The sequence below is a fragment of the Dunckerocampus dactyliophorus genome, chromosome 14 (assembly GCF_027744805.1).
Source record: "Dunckerocampus dactyliophorus isolate RoL2022-P2 chromosome 14, RoL_Ddac_1.1, whole genome shotgun sequence".
Lineage (NCBI taxonomy): Eukaryota > Metazoa > Chordata > Actinopteri > Syngnathiformes > Syngnathidae > Dunckerocampus > Dunckerocampus dactyliophorus.
In genome coordinates this window covers 11,126,235-11,148,188 of record NC_072832.1, presented here as the reverse complement: position 1 = coordinate 11,148,188, position 21,954 = coordinate 11,126,235, and the positions used below count along the sequence as shown (strand labels likewise).

At 41.4% G+C, this 21,954-nt stretch overlaps 1 long non-coding RNA gene across 1 annotated transcript; it reads left to right on the top strand.

Annotated features, from left to right (window-relative positions):
- Positions 1-542: 542 nt before the first annotated feature.
- On the top strand, positions 543-14,222 carry LOC129193818 (uncharacterized). Its single transcript, XR_008573623.1, has 3 exons — positions 543-671; positions 13,888-13,933; positions 14,195-14,222. It is a non-coding gene; the product is annotated as an uncharacterized LOC129193818 (long non-coding RNA).
- Positions 14,223-21,954: the final 7,732 nt, after the last annotated feature.

Below are 21,954 nucleotides of genomic sequence, written 5' to 3'. Positions count from 1 at the left end.
TATTAATGTTGAATCCTACTTGATGGAAATTCACTTATCGCGGCCGGATTTGGAACCAGTTAACCACAATAAACGAGGGACGACTGCATTGCAACACACACAAGTCTTATTTATGTCTTAAATTTACATCTAGATGGCTCTAATAATGTTAAAAACTGCATTTAGAAGGTTGTAAGGTCGTTGATTTATAACTAAGGAATCCTACTTGGTTGAAATTCACTTATCACGGTGGGGTCTGGAACCAACCGCAGTAAATTAGGTATTACTGTAGTGGTTTGGCTGCGGGACGCACCATTATCCCTGAATGACAAGCGGCGACCCAAATCGCGAAAATATTTCAATTCAGATTTCTCAAATATCTCATATTTAATGAAAAGACAGTGCTGTGTGAATTGGGGTAGTGCAAAATAACAGTGTGTCATCACAAAACAAGTTCAATGAACATTTCAGCAACAATTAGTATTAAAGATGACACCCAACTGCATAAAAAAAATCCCCTTCACAATAAAAGTTCAGGATTATTTCTGTTTTTTCCCCCCCCAGGTCAAGACGCTTGACCCACTGAAAAAGGGGTTGCGACCCACCAGTTGAGAATCGCTGGTCTAAGTTGGATGCTTGAATCTTCTTTACTCTTTGGTACCCTGCAAACTAAAACCACAACAACGTTTCTGGTGAGTGTATATACCATGGAGTCAATTTCATGTGAGCTCAGCACAAAAAAACAGAGTTTAGTGCATTTACTGCCGTTTTAAGGCGAGCTCCGCTCCCTGCAGTAAGTAAGTCGTTTTTCCAGTGACCCTCCAAACGTTCCATGAATCTGCTGAGGGATTGCAGTGGTCAATTAACACTGTGAATGGCTCCTGGTGGATAGAACGGTCACATCAATAATCAAAAGTAATAAACCCGATGCCACAGCTTTGTTTTGACTTCAGCAATAATAACACATGCACTGGAAAGCGTGTAAAATGAAAAATGGGTTGGAGGTCCAAAACTATAATAGCAACTATTGAGCTGGAAAGGACATTTCATTACGTTTCATTACAACCAATAGAGCCTCAATCATGTGTAAAATTTGCAGTTTGAATGGGTCTGCTATCGTATCAATCATCACAGGCTCCAGAGAGGGAGCTATTGGAGGCCCCCCCTCTTCCAGCTGACTCTTTGTGCTTTTGTTCCCACTTACAGTATCAGAGTTCAGCTTAATTTAGTCTTTTTTTAATCAAGACAGGCCTCTCAGTGATTAACGTTGGTCTGAACCAGGGAGTTCACACCAATATGTTTCCTCAAGATTAGAACTAAACAGAATTCATCTACTGAAGGAAAGAAATCAGTCAAAGAACCCAGTCTGTTTTGAGTGAGTTATTTTTCTTCTGTTCTTGTCCCCCCCCCCATCCCCCATCCCAAGTCCTCATTCCGGACAACAATGGGAGGGTCTGCTTATTTTAGAAAATTAAAAAGGAAAACAATTTAACAGTAAAACATGGTTTTCAAAAAGAACAGCAGGAAGTGCCACTTAGATGTGACAGCGATGTAAATCAGTTGATAGTTTTTCTCCTTAGTCACGCACTGTCTGAGGAGAATCCATAAGTATGCACCATGTTTTCTATTTGCATGTATCCGTTACCATGAAAAATCTCTTGTTTTTGACTGGAGCGTATGCTTAAAGTTTAATCTTGGCTGTGTGTGACTGTTTGACCCTACTGCACACCAGAGTGTGGTCAGGATATGTTGCGCCTTTTTTTTTTTTCGTTCTTTCAGCTAAACCGTAAAGATTGTAATCTGAGCGTTTTAGCCAGCCAGTGACTTTGGCCTAAACCGCAGGATTACAACTGATATCGACATTGGTGCTGGTGATTCTACAACTGTCATTACCAAGTCAATCTTTTTATTTTGTTCGTTTTTATGGCCATTAGAGATGCTCGATATTAGATTTCTTACCGCTATCTGATATATCGATATTGTCCTGCACTATTTTTCCCATACCGATATCGGCAGCAGCTCTTTCCTCAAACGAATGCCAGGTCACATCTTGTGTAATGAATGAACACATTATGCTTCCTTTACTGTGATGCCGCTGGATGCATTTCACAAATAAACACTGTTGGTGCAAAATAAGACAAATACTGCAATAGCCAAGAAAAAGTGCCATATTTATTTTAAACATTTTGTGTCAAAAAAGGTTCGTAGAAAATCATGACCAATAGTCAACTAAAATAACATGTTCTCCTACCATCAACAAATAAGAGAGGTTAGTCTTAATAAATTCGCAAATAAGAATGCAATTAAATAATGCTGGCAGCGATACAATTTGCAAAGCTGCACATTTCTATGTGGCACAAACATCTTGGCGGTTTGAATTCCGTGGATTATGTCTATCACGGTTTTTCACAGCTATATTAATGAATAAATCATGCTGTTTTGTGATCGAATATGCTCTACTATTAGTCAAAAATCTGCATATTGAAGTAACTTGTATGTACCTTTTGCCTAAATTAAGCATTTTCGAGTTAAAAAATTGTAACATTTACTAAAATACATACTGTAGCCTACATAAGGCATTCAGAAGACGTATTGAAACCTGTAAATGATATGTTGTATCCTACACAGGTCACTGGGTGTTAATGTTGCTGTTATAATGTCATACTATTCCTAATATTCGGTAGGACACATAAAATCCAGACTTGGTCGCTGGAACAACAGGCTTTTATTGCAGGTTTGAATTATCTCTCAATGGGCACAATAAAAACACGGGCTACTGTTGCTGCAGTAACCCCACGTCAAGCTAAATTTCAACTCTGAAACCCCCGACGTCACTCCATATCAGCCCAAAATTCAGGTCCCCTCGGGAACACATTTAAAGCAACACTCGAGTCTTATTTATGTCTTATTTAAGTCTTAAATGGCTTATTTTCTCTTATTATGTATTTTAAATTGGGTAATACGAGTGTAAAAGGACTATGGGGTGTTCATGTCTAGAGCGCTCTAATAATGTTAAAAACGTATTTAGAAGGTTGTAAACAGGTTTTCTATGCTCTAACTATAAAAATATTTGATTTATAAAAAAAGAATCTTACTTTGCGGGAATTCACTTACCACATTTGGGTCTGGAAGCAATTAACAGTGATAAATGAGGGATTACTGTGTGCAAAGTATGAAACACCAGCTGATACAGTCTGTGTAATTATAAATTGGGCCCATTCAGCACGTCAATCATGAACAAAACAGATTAGAAGTATTAAGGAAGACTACTTACTCCCCCCCTTGCACAACTAGCGCTTTCATTGCAAATTGCATATTTACAATCCAAAGACAAAAGTCAATCCAAAACCAGGAGAGACAGGGAAAGCTAAAAGTATGTACTGTAGCTGCAAATGCTTTTTTTTCAAAGCCCAAACGTTAAAGCACATCATGATTGATGAAATACCATGGTTTTAATCAGCCCTCCCATGTTTCATGAACATTTTAGGTGCTTGAGGGGACGTGTGCGGTACATTAGCCTCTGCTGCGGTTTACTGGCACTTCTTGGATGGTTCTCCGTTGTTGTTGTTGTATTGTTTATAGACGCAGAGTTGTAACATCGAATAGTGCTGTCAAGAGATTAAAAAATTGAGAGATTAATTAATTATGAGCAGTAATTAATTGATGTTATCTCTTTTTGTAATTTCACCCAAAAATTGCTGAGAAAAGCCCTCACCTAGAGATACTTTCTCTGAAATAATCCAATCAATCCAAATACCGGTAATTAGAAAATAAAAATAAAATAAAACATCAGGTCCATCTAAAGCGCTGAATTTAACACATCACAAAACAGCCAAAAAAGCTTTTCTGAGCAATGTAAGTGTTGAACACTGAACCAGCTGAGGTCCAGTGATCTCCGGTTATAGCAATTGAGCGAATCCTAAAATCACCAAAATCTTATATTTTTATTTTTGCCCTCGTCTTCCACTACGTTTATTGGTCTGTGGTTCATCACTATCCACTTGGCAAGAGCGTTTGTCAGCCTTTTGGTCGCGGACTTGCTCATATGCCGGGTGTTTTTCTCGAGTTTAGCTTGGCAAAGTTTGCTAAATTGCTAACGTCTGCTAACGTTAGCTGCACTGATCTGGTAGGCTAAACTCGAGCTGCTTTGGTGGTAACTCCTTACAACAAAGGCATATCTCTCTACCTTTTTCCATTGGTGCCGTTGGAGTGTTTTTGAAATGTAAATTCATTGGGCCAACAACTCTCACATGCTCCTCCATTGTCACGTCTCCTCTCCGTAACTCACCGCTCCTCACCTTGTCCTCCCAACTACAGTGGAACCCTAACAGCTGATGCTAAACAAGCCCAAACACAATGAGCGCCAATCAATGTCCACTTCAGGGTGTGACTAACCATTGTTTTCCACTCCCAACAACTTAAGCACAAGCAGGCCAATCCATAAAAGTATTTTATAAAAAGACAATTCACATACAGAAACAGTAAAGTTGGATATTAAAAATGTCAAACTTGATTTAAAAAATACACTAATTATGAATAATTAATCAATCGTAATTCATCTTTTCATTTCACACTTAACATTGAAACCTGTTTACATTTCTTTTGAAAGTAAATTCTGACTGACAGGTGAGTCTTGTGTACAGTAGCCTTTGTATTTTTTAAGTAACCTGGAGGAAGAATTATAATAGCTGTGTTATAGTTTACTTAGAGCAGGGGTCGCCAACCCGTCGATTGTGAGCTACGACTCGATCCTTGGGACTTTGCTGGTCGATTACGAGAACATTTTGAAAAAAAATTATTCACATAATATCATATCAGTGCCCTCATCTCCCAGAGAGCAACCAACAAGCATGCATTTTGTCCACTGAGCACGCCCGTACGCCTCACCGCTATCCAGGCAGCAACCCGCGAGCCCCAGCAAGGAGCCCAGTCCCCAAAACCCGGCTGGAGGTACACTAGTACACCGGCTCGCCTCCTATACCGACCCGCCACCCCGCGCTAGCGAAAAAGGTTGAGCGAGAGAGGGAGGGATTGACAGAGCGCTCCAGCGATGTGCCTGCGCACACAACAGTATTTTTTGCATGCTAATAGGGCTCAAAGCCTGCCCTGCTACCTCAAAGTTAAGGCACAAATATAACTCAGTAGACGTGCACCTCCAAAAAAATCTTTGAGCTCCGCCGCCGCCGCTTGTTAAGGGCTGACTGTTGTAGCGCACTGACCAGCCCCTCTCTCCTCAATCTGCATCGCTCCTCCACTACACTGAGCCAACAAGCCAAATAGCTGTGGTTTGCTCATGGAGCCGACGCCACAAGCCTAACCCAACCAAGAGCCACAAAAGTAGGGGTAAGGGTGCCCAAAGTGCGGCTCAGGGGCCATATATGGCCCGTGGCACATTTGTCATTGCATCACTGCAGTAACAAAATAAAATTGAAAAAAAAGTACATCCTGTACAGGTTCGCAGCCAAGACCAGGGATCTTGGTCTCAAAAAGGTTGGTGACCACTGACTTGGAGCATCACTAAACTGCCTTTTGATGTACTAGTACTAGATACTAGTATACTATACTAGTACTGTGAGCTCAAACTTAAAACAACACAATTCACAAACCATAGTAAAACAACTCAAGGGCAGACTACAGGGTGTGTATGGAGAGTGGCATGGGTGGGTTTAGCGTGGAAGACCTTCAGGATGCTTATGTAGGCGGCCGAGAATCTGGTGCTACGCTCCTGGTTCCATTCTATAAATACATGTATTGAATGGTTAGCCTCGGCATAGGCACCAAACGTCATTCTTATCATTATCTAAGAATGACATAATGTGTGATCTCACTTCTTAAAGTGTGCTGATGTTCCAACAAGTGATTTTGTGTTAGTAGATGTTGGAACTTGAATGTCGAGAGGAAAAAAAGGGTCACCCGCAACCCCTTTAATTTGCACTTTGCACTTGTTTTTATGATGCGGCAAAGGCTAATGCATACATGGAACATCTTGTAAAGTCACACATTTTTACAACAACAAACAAATCTTTAACTCGCCACAAAAACATTACAGGCTGTAAACACATGATCTCATCCACTACATTTATCTTTGCCGCTCCGTTATGCACCCCGCAAGGTGCTTGCAAGAAATCAGTCGCAGACACTTGTATTACCCCCATCGCCTTTTCTGGCACGGTGTCTCGGCTAGTGCAACTTTTTGCAGAACACAGTGGTGGTTTATGGTGGCAAGTAAAATGTTTTCATGTCTAGACGTCGCACCAAAATAGCCACACTGAATGGACTTAGTTGTGTGTTGTCAGCTATATCCTGCCCGCAGGATTATTGTACTTTCTCATGAGTGAAACGAGGCCTCTTCCGTCCTGTGACTTCACAGTTCAATTGACCTGTCAGCTAGAATAGGAATGTTGATACAACAATAAGGATGGCCGAGATAACGCCAGGATCTGCTCTACATTTGAAGATTTGCAGGGGGGGGGGGCACGGAAGTCAAACAATCATTGAAAAGTCACACTATTAAATACAACCATGTAAAAATGTGGCTTTGCAAAAGGGGCTTGTGGTCAAGCTACATGCTGTTAAAATACAGTAAATGTTGACCAATCATCTCAGATACAGTGATCCCTGGTTTATCCCGATGAATTGGTTCCAGACACGACCGTGATAAGTCAATTTGCATTTAGTAGGAGTCCTTCTTTGTAAATTTTCGTAGTTTTGTAGTAGTTTACAAGCTTCTAAATGTGATTTTTAGCATTATTGAAGCCCTCCAGACCCGAAATAACACCTATACAGTCAGCTTTACATTTGTATTACCCAATATATTACATATAATCAGACAAAATAAGTCACTTAAGACATAAATAAAACTCACGCTGATGTGTGTCGCCGCAAATGTGTTCCATGTGGAGGACAGGAAGTGACGTTGGGGGTTCAGAGTTGACTCTTAGCTTGCCGTGGGTTACGGCTGCGACAGTCTTATTATTGTCATTATTGTTATTATGTTGTTGTCATTGTGCCAGTTGTGAGCTTATTTAAACCTGTAATGAAAGCTTGTTGTTTCGGCAATCAAGTCTGGTGCTTGTCACATCTAACAATTACTGGCACCTCGTGACCAATGTAGAATACTGCATTCACAATTAATTTAAAATGAATGTCTTATATTTGTAATTTAGTTCATTTAGCCATTTTTATGCTTGAAAATGTTTAATTTAGGTAACATACAATATTTTTTGACTAATAATAGACCGTATTCAACCACGAAACACCATGATTTATTAATTCATACGTTTGAAAAAGCGTGATAGAGTGAAACCGCAAAATTGGACACCGCAATGTGGCGAGGGACGACTGCATATCCATATCAGGGATATTTTCCATATACTGCTGCAGTTGTGTTCGAATTTTTTTCACGACTGTTGATCCAGAAGTATTTAGACAGTTTTTAGGATTTTGCCTCTAAATAAAACCCGAAAACATGTGATTGAAGTGTTGACTTTCAGCTTTAATGTTTCACAATAATATGGCGGTTATGGAGTATCTCCATTTTTAAGTTCCCGCATAATATCTGGATAATTGACATAGCTAGAAATATCATCACAATTTTAATACTTAAAATACTTAGAATTGTCAATGGCTGTCTGGTGTCTGTAGTGCAGGAACACCAAATTTGGAGTTTCTTCCGTGGAGATGTTTGCGAAGACTTCGCTGCAGCCACCCTCACTGCCTGCTTGTGTGTGGGTCTTGCTGCCGTCACTTCCGTCTTCACTAAGAAGAAAAGCATGTCCCCCTGGCTTGAGATCAGGTCATCGAGTTGCTTTTGACAGTAACGCACACGAAGACAACTGAAGTGGATGACCACGGAATTTTTTTCTTGGTGAAGAAGAAAAAAAATCCAGAATGCTCTGGATATTTCGGAAAATCGTTGTCTACGTAAATACAATGAAGAAACGTTCTCTTTCATATAAATACAGGTTATTTAAACCACTGGTAACATTCAAGAACAGAAACATAAATGAACAGTGACTCCTCCCTTTTTGTTATTAATTTCTCTCAAAATGTCAGACGAATGATGATCGGGATTTTAGTTTGAATTAAGAAGTATTTATTTGTGAATCATGGCAGATTTCTTATGTTGGTTATTCAGAATATTCTGAAGTTTGTTCATTTTATACACGCTGCTACTGGTGCACTTCCTGCTGCTTCTGTGAAATGATGACATGTGTTGGTAGATGTAACCTTCCAATTATTAAAAGATAATGGAAGTAAATGAATCAGTTACATGTTTATTTTAATTGTGGATCATTACAAATAAGCTTTGTTTTAGTAGTACACACTGAGTAAAAAGAAATTATATATAGAAAAAAATTATGCATGAAAAAATTGACAAACTATTGATCACAAAAAAAGAGAGATGCATCGATAACCATTTTATCATCGCATCGCCGGCCTCTGAATCGTAATCGCATCAAATCGTGAGGTGGCCGGAGATTCCCACCCCTACTACGTACTGAGAGATTACATTGAAGCCATCTTTTACTCTTCACATGCTTTGCACACAACACTGCAAAGCTCCCATGCACAGGCTACAGGGGCTCTGCAGGGACACCAGAGACGGCCACCGCTTCAACTACCCTATTTTCCGGACTATAAGTCACTCTGGAATATAAGTATAAGCATTTATTTATGAACTGGTTTCACAAAATTCAAGACCAACAACAGACATTCAGTCTGGAAAGGCAAGTTAATCAAGTACAGAGTAGCACACAAAACAACAGGCTGAATCGATGTCCGGTATGTTAGTGTAACACATGAACAGTTGTGCAGCTACACAGTAGCATAAGGAACAAACCTGAATAGGCTAAATTAACACAACAAGACATAGTCGGTCCGCCCAGGGCATCATTCAAGCCGGAACCGCCACTGGTTGATTGACAGTGACAAATAAGGAGACTGGGTCTACGTCTCCAAATGATGTCCACAGTTCTTAGAAAGCAATCCATTCATCCCATGGTTCTGTGGTACCAAAACTGAATGATGGCCCGATGAGGCTCAGTGATGACAAACTTGGTGGTTTTCACCTTGTGCCAGTGCCTGCTAGGGACAGGAAGGACGTGTGACTCACTTCCTGTGGGTGTTTTTAGAAGTCCTGATATATGTTTTGTCAGTGGTCTGCCGCAGTTTAAAAAATTAGCTTCATTGATGGCAAGCAAAGACTTTTCTCTTGCTGTGCATGCATACCGTCTGCCTCTTTTGCACTCGTTGCATGAAAAACTTTCAGACACCGGAACCGTGCCAATGATGACATCATCATGTGTTCTGCTCCAATGGCATGATTTTAGGGAGGTTGGCATGACGAAATCACCTCTGCTTGCTAACGTGTCAACGCCCATTTTACACGTATGATGTGTGTGTTATTACTTGTTTCGGAGTGTTTATGGTCATGTGTTCGTGTGTTTGAAATTGGAATATCTACTGAACCAGTCGTTTATTTTAAGTTTTTAATAGGTGGAATGTCCAATAAAAGATTGAGCAGCTTAATGTATGATTTTCTGAATTCCACATTAGTGGGAAAATACCCTCATTCTTAAGATAACTTAGAAGAACTCTCTCCTTGAGGGAGCATGAAATCTTGTATGCCTCGTATTGTAAGGCCATTGCTGACCACATATTGCTTTAACCTATAGTTGGCACTGATGTTGATTACTCATATTTGATGTACCGTCACTTTTAAACTTAACTTTGGTCAAAGTTAGCCCATGAGCCCAATTTATGTGTCAGCACTGACTGCAGATAAAGACAAGGGTCTTTGTGTCTGTGACAGATGGAATGTAACCAGGGATTAACTGGGCTTCAAATGGCTTAATGTAGCGAAATAATGACCCTCAATGATTGCAGTTTGTTTGAGGAGCAGTTGGAGACTCGCATTAGAAAACACAGTTTTGTACTGGCTTGAATCATCGCCCAGTCTAGACTTGTCTCGTTGGCTCATGTACGGAAAGCCACAACAGGCATCACACCTACAACATCCCTCTGCGCAATCAGGGTTTGTCTCTCTGTGGTCACCATTGTGGTTAAAATTCCCTCCTCCCTATACATCATTTATTTATTAGAGGAACCATTGGGAGGAGGATAGTGATGTAGGGAAAGAAAGGATGGGACGTGAGGAGAGTTTTTTTCCCACCCTTTGTTTACATTGCATCTCTTCCTTGCATTGCTGTTGCATTCTCCTGTCCTCACTCTGCAGTCTCAAACAGAAGAGGGCTTCAAGGAGAGGCTTCTCCAAGTCAGACAGGGCTGAAAGAAGCGCATTGTGAGGTCACATTCTTTGCAATTGCCAGCAGGAGCCAAGTCAGTAGCTGGCGGAATTACCCCCATGAATCATGCCCATTGTGATGCCTACCATGGATGAGAACATGGAAAGGAATTAGGTATGGCAGCCTTATCAGCTTCCCATTCTGACCTGACCAGGCCATTGGGCGCGAGCAGGCTGGACAGCGTTCATCAGCCTTGCTTATGGAGAGCCTGAATGTGGAAATCCTCCATAGCCATGTGTTGTTACTTAAGGGTGTGCTGCAGCCAAGTTACTGCGCACTTTTCCATCCACGCCCGTACTCCTGTCTGTGCACTTCCTTCCCTCCCATTTACCCAGAGATCTTTGTGGTAGGTCCACGAGTTCAAGCAATATTAGGTTGCACCTCTTAAAACATTTCAGGCTTTGTGGTGAAAATTAACAAATGGAAAAATAAGCCAATGTAGTATATTGCTTATGGCTTTTTTTTTTTTTTACATTTCATTCAGGCTGTTTGAAGGAGGGACGAACAGGCTTATGAAGTTGCTTTTGCAGTGTTTATTTCTCAGATCAACAATGATGTTCGTGAGAAACATGCCTTTGTAGTTCGAATTACATCTCTGATTCATATATTGACAAGTTGTCTTTGCAAATAAGGCAAACGGGCATGAGAAATACAACATGTGCACAACACAGGACAACTTTCCGTTCTGCTCAGAAAAAGGAAATACATTGTTCTACTACACATTTTGGTACTGAGGTCAAATTGAATGCTGTTGCATTATCAGACTAAAGTATATAATTTTATGTTCAAGAGTAAAATGGGTTGATTCACTCAAAGGTACTGTTTGTTTTTTTCTTTTTTCCCATAAAGTCATCCTCTTAGGGTGTACCCACATTCGGCCCTTCGAACCGTGCCGGACTTGGGCGTAATTCCCCCTTCGTCTCCTGGCCACTGCTGGCTCGAGCTCCCACTTAGCATTCGTGCTTTGGTGTGTTTGCTTGTTCCATCACTTGCACACCGCTGTATTACTGCAATTTTCATTTATGTTTTGTCTGTGTTTGATTATTTTGAGACTGACTATTGATTTCTATCATGAAATGTGGTGGTTATCATTGGCGGGGAGCGATCACCTTACACTAAATAGATGATAAGGCAAGACCACGTCTTCCGATTGTGCGAGAGGAGGAGAAGTGTACTGTACTTGAGCGTGGGTCAGAGTGGCCACACTAGCCAAAGGTGCCAGACTTAAGGTGTCACGTAGGTCCAAAGCACGATAAGATTGGCATAGTGTGAGTACACATTCAACTTCCCTTATCACCATAGGTCAAATGATCGCCACGTTTTGTTTATAAACAATATTTCATGGAGAGTCGTGGAAAAAATTGATAGATCACCTTTGTTTCTTCAGTTTTTTGTTCATTTTAATGCCTGGTACAACTAAAGGTATATTTGTTTGGACAAAAAGAATGATGACAACAACAATAGCTCATGAGAGTTTAATTTGGGAGCCATTTGCACGCTTTTCTTGATAATAAGTAAAATCACTTAAGTTCTTACATCAATAGCTATGACATTGTATTACCAAAAAAAAAAAAAAGTCTTCTGGCTTTTTTTTGCTGTCATCATTATATTCATCCGAGTTCCATTTCGGAGTCTTTGGAGTTCAATGAAACTGAACACCACTGCCATAGAGGCATTGTCACTTGTCAGCAACCTTCTGGTAAGAGTTTCTATGTGTCTATCAGAGCTTATGTGATTCAGCTAATGGTTTTAGTACGCCAGCACTTTGTGACAGATGGATGAGCATGTAAGAATGAGGTCATCACAGCGAGACAGGAAAGACGACTGTGTCGGGAAGTTGCATGTCAGCACTTTCAACTTCAACACAAGAACTGCATTAGAATATCACTCTAGAAATATCAAGCCAGGCACGACAGGACAGGACAGGGTGTGGGTAAGAGTCAACCAGCCTCGTCCAGCCCCTCCTCTCAGCCCTCTATGCCTGGGAAGACCAGCCTGGGTGGGGCTGGCATGGAGTTACGAGGGCCCCCATACCTCATAAGGGCATGACACAAGCACTGACTGCATACATCCGGGGAGTGAAGTCTTTGTCATAACACAGCTTTCCACTAAATAAAATAAACAAGGGAGAGGAAGAAAGGCAAGGGTGGGGAGCGATAAGGCCAAGGAGCAAGCCATGTAGAGAATAGTCCGGTCCAATGAGGAATGGTGAGGAAGTCGCAGCACAATTCCAAACGACAAGCTCCCCCAAGTTGATTACTATTGAGTAAGCCCCCAAGTCCATTAGCCTAAATAACAACCAGGTGCTGCTGTGGCTGTGGTGGCTTTTTTCACTGGGGTGTAAACGACCTGCTCCTTTTCATGCTCCAACACGGGAGGCCGGGAAACGGGCCAGACAAGCGCCATGTCTCCTTGGGCTATTCCTCTCTCATTCTCGCCTCCATCACCTGAGTCCCATCAGGAGTTGACTATGGAGATATGTTGGGTTCGTCCGCCACCTCTCACAACACTGTCATGCTGTCATCTATCTTAAGTGTGTGTGTGTATGTCTGTAAGCGTTGTATGTGGGTGTCTCCTCTCCCAGGGCGAGACCTCCCTCTGTTAACTGTTACAGCTCCCTTCCCATTACAAAGGCAAGAAAAGGGGGGTCCCAAAACATGCTTTCTTCCTTGTGAGTTTAATGACGAGTAGGGAAAAAGACAGGGAGAAAGAATGTTTGGCAGAAAACAGTGGAGGGGTTTTTCAAAAGAGTCACAGAGGACTTATTTGACAGAAAAAAGGGAAAGTCAGGAGGTGGAGAAGGCTGCCTTACACCCATTTTACCTTTCTTTACCTCCACATAAGAACCAGTACACCACAGCTGCCTGCTGTCTCTCACTAATGACCACAACACTACAAATTAGTGGCAGTAGTTGAGCCCAACCCCTTTGGTTATTAGTTCTGGACTGTGCAGCTTCTGGCTCTCAGCTTCGGGTGTTTGTCATCACACACCATCAGGCTGCCAGCCAATCAGGCCAAAAGCTGCCTTTAAATCCTGTCCTCTGCGCGGTGTAGTCCAACTAGCTGGATGTAACTGATTGAGATCGCAAGAGAAGTGCAGTCCAGTGTCGACAGAACTGGCGTCATGCGTGAAGAAGACAGCTTCAGTCTGGGACAGCATGTTGAGAGAGAGAGAACGCAGACTAAATGACCTCAGAATTCCCTTTGTTTGCCAAGCATAGATTTGCAATCAATGGCGTTATGTGACACCGAGACTAAGATATACAGCATATAAACATGTAGTAGCAGATCCATATGGAACCATGCCATTACTAAGATACTAAGATTTACACTACTGTTCCTGGTCAAACAAGTGTCAAAACAGTGTAAAAGAAAGGTAAAAAAAAAATCACTGTATCGGATATCCTCAGATCCGGATCAGGCCTCGATCATACTGCATGTGTGGATAGATCAGCTGTACCCTGCTACTGTACGCTGGATGCAATCAAAATGTGCCAATTGATGGTGTATACATGTTGACACCTCATGAATGTTTTGTGATTGCAATGTTTTATTTGTACTGTTACTATTTTTCATGAACACTGTACAATTATCTTTTTAGATTTTTTAAGGAGTGGTGGTGATTGAACACTGCAAAAAAATGAACAGTGAGTACACCTTAACTTAAAATTTTGCCTCCCGTGTCAGGTTTTTAGACACACAGTTAAGCAAATGTGTCACATGCGTATGAAGTCTAAAGGCACGTACATTTTAGTATTGGGCTTAGCGTTTCCACTGTGCATGTTTACTCGATCTGTTACTATTTACGTGTGTTCACCAGATGGAGTCCTATTGTATTGCATGTAAAATGACGACCGTTGACTTTGCCCTGCTTAATGATTTTAAATCTTTCCCTCCTTTCGTTATAGACAACCCTGGATGGCTACGCTACACTGGATTGATGTGTATACTCAGGTGAACACACACCCTCATGAGGTGCTTAATCTCTGCACCTTCTTGGCTTCTGTATCTCTGTGTGAATATGTGTTTTTGTGCAAGTCAAAACAAGAATTACAGTCCTCAACAGTTGGAAATCAACTCCTTCTCCCTGCCATACATTCGCACTGGATGCTGCACTTTTGTGCTGCTTTTGCTCCGAGCTTCGCTTTACCTAACGGCCCTTTATTTGAACTACAATTAGCAGTGAACTGGCTCCGTGGCGTCTTGTGCCAACTTCCAATGAGAATGTATGTAAAACATTCACTCAGCAGCCACGCAAACCGTTACAGGAAGCGGCATTTGGGATAAACCAGGCGGAAAAGCCACTCATCTTGGCGATGACCTTTCAATGCGGTATGTGGATTTGATATGGGTCTGTGTGGTGGTGAGGAGGCTGTATCTAAAGGCATTTTGAGGATTTTGGCCATAAAACACACTGACAAGAGAACAAAGCCAAAGCTCTGATCCTAAAGTTCTATAATGACTGGGTGCATGTCATCCATAGAGACTGATCTCATTTATGTTTGCGGAGTTTAGGTCTGTGATCCTCATGCTTTACACTGCAGCCTTGCAGAGTACAATGTCACGCATTGTGGGAAGGGAAAAGGCTCTGGAATCTCTCCAACTTCATTATCAGGACCACGCAGGCCTTGCGAGGAGGGTGTATCTAGATTTATGTGCACATTGACTGAAGTATAGCGTGCTGGGTGGAGAGCACACAGGTGAGAGTAAACTATTGTGTGCACGTCTCAGAACAAGGTGTGTATATGAGTTTGTACATGCAACCGAATAAACATTGAGTGTTTGTATGTCCCCAAGGGCAAAAGACATTTGGACAAAAATAAATAAGTAGAATTAATGGCTCGTTTGGGAGCGTGGTCACACGAAATGCAACTCCAAATATTTGGCATCGTAATACAAAAACAATAAAAAGTTCAAAGTTCAGAAGGGATTGAAACAGTTCGAACTGATAGGGTTTTCTTTGTCAGCAGTTTGACGATATGCAGCTATTAAAATAATACAGCTGAACGTACACAACAGAGGATCACTCTGTATGTCCTTAAAGATAATAATGGTAATTTTGCTTTTGTCAGAGAGGTGATAATTTAACAATACAATGATCCCTCGCCAATTTCACGCCTTCACTTTTACGTTTTTTCAAAAATATATTATTCAATAAATGGTGCTGTTTTGTGGTTGAATACCGCCTATTATTAGTCAAAAATGTGCATATTTAAGTAAATGTTACTAAATTACCAAGCATAAAAATGGCTAAATGAACTAAGACACAAATATAAAGCATTCAGAAGGCGCACTCAAAGACGTGATGATATGAAGTCCTCTACACTCGTCGCTAGGTGTCACTAATATTACTTTAATGTTCGGTGAGACACACAAGCACCAGATTTGATTTTTGGCAGGTTTAAATGATCTCATAACAGGCACATCACTTCCTGTCCGCCCCACACTCAGTTCCCCTAGCACCGGAACACATTTACAGCCAAGTCTTATTTATGTCTGAAATGGCTTATGTACTCATTATGTCTACTATATTGGGTAATGCGAGTGTAAAGGTGCAGGGGTATTTCATGTCTCGAGGGTTCTAAAAATGTTAAAAAGAAATTTAGAAGGTTGTAGGTTCTCTATGCTGTAACTACAGAAATATTCCATTATAAATAAAGAATCCTACTTTGCAGAAATTCACTTATCACGGTCTGGAATCAATCAATCGTGATAAACGAGGGATTATTGTATGTGCATTATTGCGGCTGCATTTTGTAGAAATGCAGTGTGAGCCACTGAGAATTGCATCTAATAATCTGACTTCTAATTTAGGTATAAAACAGACTTCATATTTTTTTTTGTGCATTTCATGCAACTTATCAGAAGACACTTGAATTAAAAATGTCAACACCGTCTTGACTAACAAAAGCCCTTTTGCTGCACATATGGTCAGGTAGTCAAAGCAAGTCTTATAAGTGTACTGAATTTCTACTGATGCAATAACATTTATAGCTCTCATTTCAGGGATAGGCTGTCATACCACTGGCTGTTCATGCATGTCCCCTTTCTGCCCTGTACTGCTGCAGTACCGTGCACTTGTATTAACCAACCTAATTATATTTTATTATGTTTAATTTCCACAGTCAAACACCCAGTTTCCATGGCATTGGACATGCACTACAGAGAAAGCCCTATTTGTTTGTCAGATGGTTTCCCTACCCTTAGTGGTTTTCTGCCTTGGGTTGAACTCACGTTAGGTGGATTGGATGAGTGAACAGCAAATGTTACTGCGTTTTGGATCGAGTCCATGTTCTGACCCAATTCTCCAGGCTACAGTACAAGTTCAAATGCCATGCTAAAAACATCATAATGTAACTGATGTGGCAAGGCCATTGGAGACCAAATGAATTAAAAAAATTGAAAGTATGTGTTATTTCTGCATTCAGTGGGTGCATTCCTTTTACTTTCCAAAAAAGCTAAATTCCCCAGGGTAGAGCACATGATTGTGATAGGCAGTGGAATGCACCCATGCATGTGTACCACATAAGCCATAATCAAAGCCATGTGTTCCGTGAAACACTGTATATTTGGAAGAAAATGCAACACAACAATTCAAGATGTCCAATTAACACACCACATCAGTGCCATCTCTGTGCTTATCCTGACTTAAACACCCATTAGCCAACACATTCGCGGGATCTGTTTTTTGTTACAGTCATTACGTAAATTTGTCACTAAATGTCACAGCACTAAATTTGTCAGATTCCCCAAACAAATAGGCTTCTTCCATGTTCACACATGGATGTAAAGTCGCTATTTACATGCACCATTTCTGATGTGTAATCTAGCGCGCCTCTGATTCTAATTATGCTCCTTTCAGCAAAGGTAAATGTATGTCTTTTCCGGTTGACCTGTTGCGTCACATCAAAACGAGGCATCTAGACACAAATGGGTAGCAACGAGCGCTGACGTGAACGAACCGACCGCTCATGGCTCGTGTAGCTGTCGTGATGAAAACAGAGAGGCTCTCAATATGTAACTGGTGTAGAGTGACAAAGTTATACTGTAGATGCGTGTGTTCTGGTTAAACAACACGGAAGTTTCTTTTCTATTGGGTGGGTTTTGGGGCAACAATATGGCATACAAGGAATCATCAGTAAAACAACCATCAGTGACATCATCACGCGTCTATTGTTGCACACAAACATAATCATGAAAACACAGCTACATAAACATCCAGCGATGAAAGCATCCGCATTTGGGATGAGGTGATAGAAGAACGGTAAAAATACACGTCCGAGAATGTTTCACTTCTGCCTCTTATAGCACATAACTGGTGCGTTCAAGGACCAGTGAATAAAGTGCGAACGCTTAACCAACTATGTTATGCTTGATGGTCGCGTATTCGTGCAAGAGGGAACCATTTCCAATTCTTATAAAGTCAAACACGATCAAATGAAGGTGTTCACATGTGTTTTAAAAACCTGCTTTTAACCAAATTCATGGAATAATTAGCTGTTTTTTTTGTGCATGTAAACGTAGTGAGTAATGCACCAACAAGTTTAACTGCTCCAAAGGAATACGAGATCATTAGCTGGCAGTCTCATGGAGTTCTGAAACTAAGAGCTTCTATGCTGTTGCTTTGATCTTGGCGCAACACCTGCATGCGACGTCTCCTTTAAAAGTCTTGTTTATTTGGTTGCCACGGAGACTCAAGTTCTCATCATACTGTTATCAAGTTTTTGCTATTGTTCTGGAAGAGGCCAAGCTGAAGCTCCTCAGCACGAGGAAAGGCATAATAGTCATTAAATGATTAAACCAAGAACATGGGCATCGAGTCATTGTGTGTACGTTATCCCGGCCGCGACTTAAGAGTCACCTGTGTTCCATCAGGATGCTATTAGAGTCTAAAATGATCACGTTGTACTTAAACATCCTGTTTCTTCTATGCCTGTGTGTGTGTGTGTGTGTGTGTTGCCAGGCTATGTTGTTTTGTTTTAATCAGTTTCGCCTGTAATCATGATGGGACTGGAGATGAGTCTGAAACGGGTAAAACAACTTCCTGTTTCGCGCTCTCCGTCTTGACCTCCTCATCGCTCCCACTCCATGGGCTGAGTCATAGTTGAGGAGCGGCCGTGCATGTGTGAAGATGAGGGGAAGTGAGCTCACTGGTGGGCCCTCTTGGGACCAAATCACTGTCTGCTAATAAACCACAGAGTGGTCCCTTCCCAGGAGCACTCGTCTGCCTGTCACAGAACGTCAGTCCCTCATGAGTCGGGTTGGGCATCGTTTGAATTTGAGCGATTCTGTTTCTGATTCGTTTCAATTCCAGTTCCTAACGATTCTCGATTCCAATTCTTTTCAGAGGTAGGGCCATAAAAGTTTGCATGGTTTAAAAGCAGGCGCTAACCAAAGTTCTTGGATGAAATGTATGAATAGCTCCATGTTCTTTTTTTATTATATGAACTTTTTATGAATTATTTTAGTATGAATTTCTCAGTGCTATTTTCAACCAGTATATACCGGGGTCTGGTCAACTTCCTGGCTAAAGCTAGCGTTAACGTCAGGTTGTTTGTCTATGAAAAAGTACACAACCTTACGATAGCTGGACATTTGCGTTGGCCGTCATTTGTTTGCTGCTTCCATGTCGGCATAACATCGACGTAATTAATTGTTTAACTTACCTGACTAGTTGGAAGAAGTCCAGAGTAGCGCGTCAAAAACAGGGCACTCTGTGCACCGTGAATCCGGAGGTGTTAATCATGTTAGTGGCGCACCCTCCTTTGCACGATACGATGGCGTTGCAAATGTTGCACTGCGCCGACCATTCAGAATTCCAGCCAAACGTTCGCACGCCGTCGCACACCGTCCATGGTTGAAATGGATGAACACAAACGCTTCCCGCCATTTGTTCTTCCTGGGTGTTCGCCGGCTTCTTCTTCGTTGGTGTTATGCGGCCATTTTTTCCAGTTGGCGGGCTTGTCGGTCATCGAAAGTAGGAATGTAAATTTAAAAAAGATAACTATACCGATATCAGAGTCATCTTGAGTAACACAGACATAATAACAGGCTTGTATTAAGACATTCTTGTTTTTTTTTGTTTTTTTTTTTTTTACAAAAAAACAACAACTTTTGCCACATTGAACACTTAACACACATGCACGTCTTCAGCACTTGTGCTGATCTTCGAGACTTAACCGGATCTGGTGGTGGCACTAGAACCGTGTTGCCATGACGGTGCACACTAATGTGTTCCATGTGGATATGTAGGGCCAACATACGAGCTTACCCTGGAGTCTGGTTGAATCATCTCCAGAATACTTTCCTTGGATGAAGAAAGGAAGTGATGATCAAGATTTGCAACAATCTGTTTTGATTTGTGGAAATGGGGACCACCAGCTTGCCTTGGCTCTGTCTAAACTGGCAAGACGTTTTTCTCTGGTGCTCGAAGCAAAATGGTTGAAGAGCAGCCAAGCCCACCCACACCTGACAATCTCCTGGAATAGCCAATAAAAAGGCAGACACAAGGAGCACATGAACGACTATGATCACCTCTCTCTGGAGGTGGGGTCTCAAACTAACAGCCGGCGATCCTACTTGACACCAAAAGTGTTGGCGTGGCCCACGCGTCCTGAGCATTGTACATTAATATTATATAGAGTGTTCCCTCATTTATTGCGGGCGATAGTTTCCCAAAATAGCCAGCAATAAGTGAAATCAGCGAAACAGCCAACTGTATTTGTTTACCATCATTATATATGCTTTAAGGCTGTAAAACCCCTCAGCATACACTTTACACTTTTCTCAGACAGGCATTAACGTGACCTCTCATTCCTCTCTTGTTTTAAACACTCTCAAATTTTGTTTGAATTTTAATGAACAACCTACTTGGTTGGACACAAGAAATTATTGACTCAGCGACCGTGGCTCTTTGCCGTTCGGCTGTGGCGTTTTTGTGTCCTTGTTGAAGCGTGTTGCATCCGCCGACATGTAATAATCCCCCGTGAGCCGAGGATTCATTTGTTCCAGCCGCATAGCTTCTGCCTTGCTTCAGTCTGGGGGTCCAGCTGGCTTCTTCTGCCATTTGGATGCATTTTTATCCAACAGGGATGGACATGTGTCTACAGTTTCAGGGAATGTTCCTCTGCTCCTGTGCTCCTCACTGCCGTTCTTCTTGATCTATAAATTAGACACACAGAAGCAGATGGAGATGAAACATTCACAAGTGCGACAAGCTTTTAAATCAAACTTGCTCCTAAATCACACTTGCAGGGATATTTCCTAACTTAAATCACTGCGAAAATCCCCGATAGTTTACTCTCGATGGTTGTCTTTGAGATGAGTCACACTAAATTAAAACAAACGTAAGACGAATGTAACACGTCTTCCTTCATATTGATTGTTTTGACGGTGATGCTCTCATGCAAAGAAACTTGGAAGTTAGTAAGAATAATAAAACAATATATTGATGATATATTTAGTCCATTTGTCATTTAGTCAATGACAACACAACCAAACACAAAATGCAGTTTTTAAATGAAACTTTTTATTATTAAGGGAGAAAAGAAATGCAAACAAAGTAATTGAGACCTATCAGTCTGGAAAAGGTTATAAAGCCATTTCTACAGCTTCGGGACACCACAGTGTCCCATCTGGCCTAAAAGTAACATGTCAGAAAACGAACATCATACCAACCGTAAAATATGGTGGTGGTAGTGTGGTGGTCTGGGGCTGTTTTGCTGCTTCAGGACCTGAAAGACTTGCTGTGATAAATGGAACCATGAATTGTGCTGTCTACCAAAAAATCCTGTAGGAGAATGTCCGGCCATCTGTTCGTCAGCTCCAGCTGAAACCAACTTGGGTTCTGCAGCAGGACAATGATCCAAAACACACCAGCAAGTCCACCTCTGAATGGCTGCAGAAAAACAAAATGAAGACTTTGGCGTGGCCTAGTCAAAGTCCTGACGTGAATCCTTTTGAGATGCTGTGGCATGACCTTAAAAATGCAGCCCATGCTCTAAACCCTCTAAAGTGGCTGAATTACAACAATTCTGCAAAGATGAGTGAGCAAAATTCCCTCCACAGCGCTGTAAGAACCTCATTGGAAGTTATCGCAAATGCTTGATTGCAGTTGTTGCAGGGTGGCCCAACCAGTTATTAGGTTTTAGGGGGCAATCACTTTTCCACACAGGGCCATGTAGGTTTGGATTTTTTTCTCCCTTAATATTAAAAGGTTTCATTTAACAACGGCATTTTGTGTTCAGTTGTGTTGTCATTGATTAATATTTAAATTTGTGCGACAAACGTGCAAAAAAATAAGAAATCAGGAGGGGGGCAACCACTTTTTCACACCACCGTATTTTCCATTTCCAAAAACTCCATTTGTTGGCTAAGGTTGCTCAGGTCAAATGTCATATTAGTGCACACTAATATTTAGCACACTTGGAGAATTCTTGTTCTGTCATGCCAAGATGCCTAAAGATTATAAACGTCCTCCTGCTGCAGAAGAATGAACTTGATGAGGTCAAAGGTTAGATTTCAGAGCCTTTTTCCTTTCCATGCCCTTCTAGGCCCAAGTTTTCAACCACTGTTCAAAGTTTTGAGCCTTATTGCCTTTGATCCTCCTGACACTCAGCAATCCATTTTCGTCCTGTGTAAGGGGCAGTCTTATTTAAAATGCAAAACA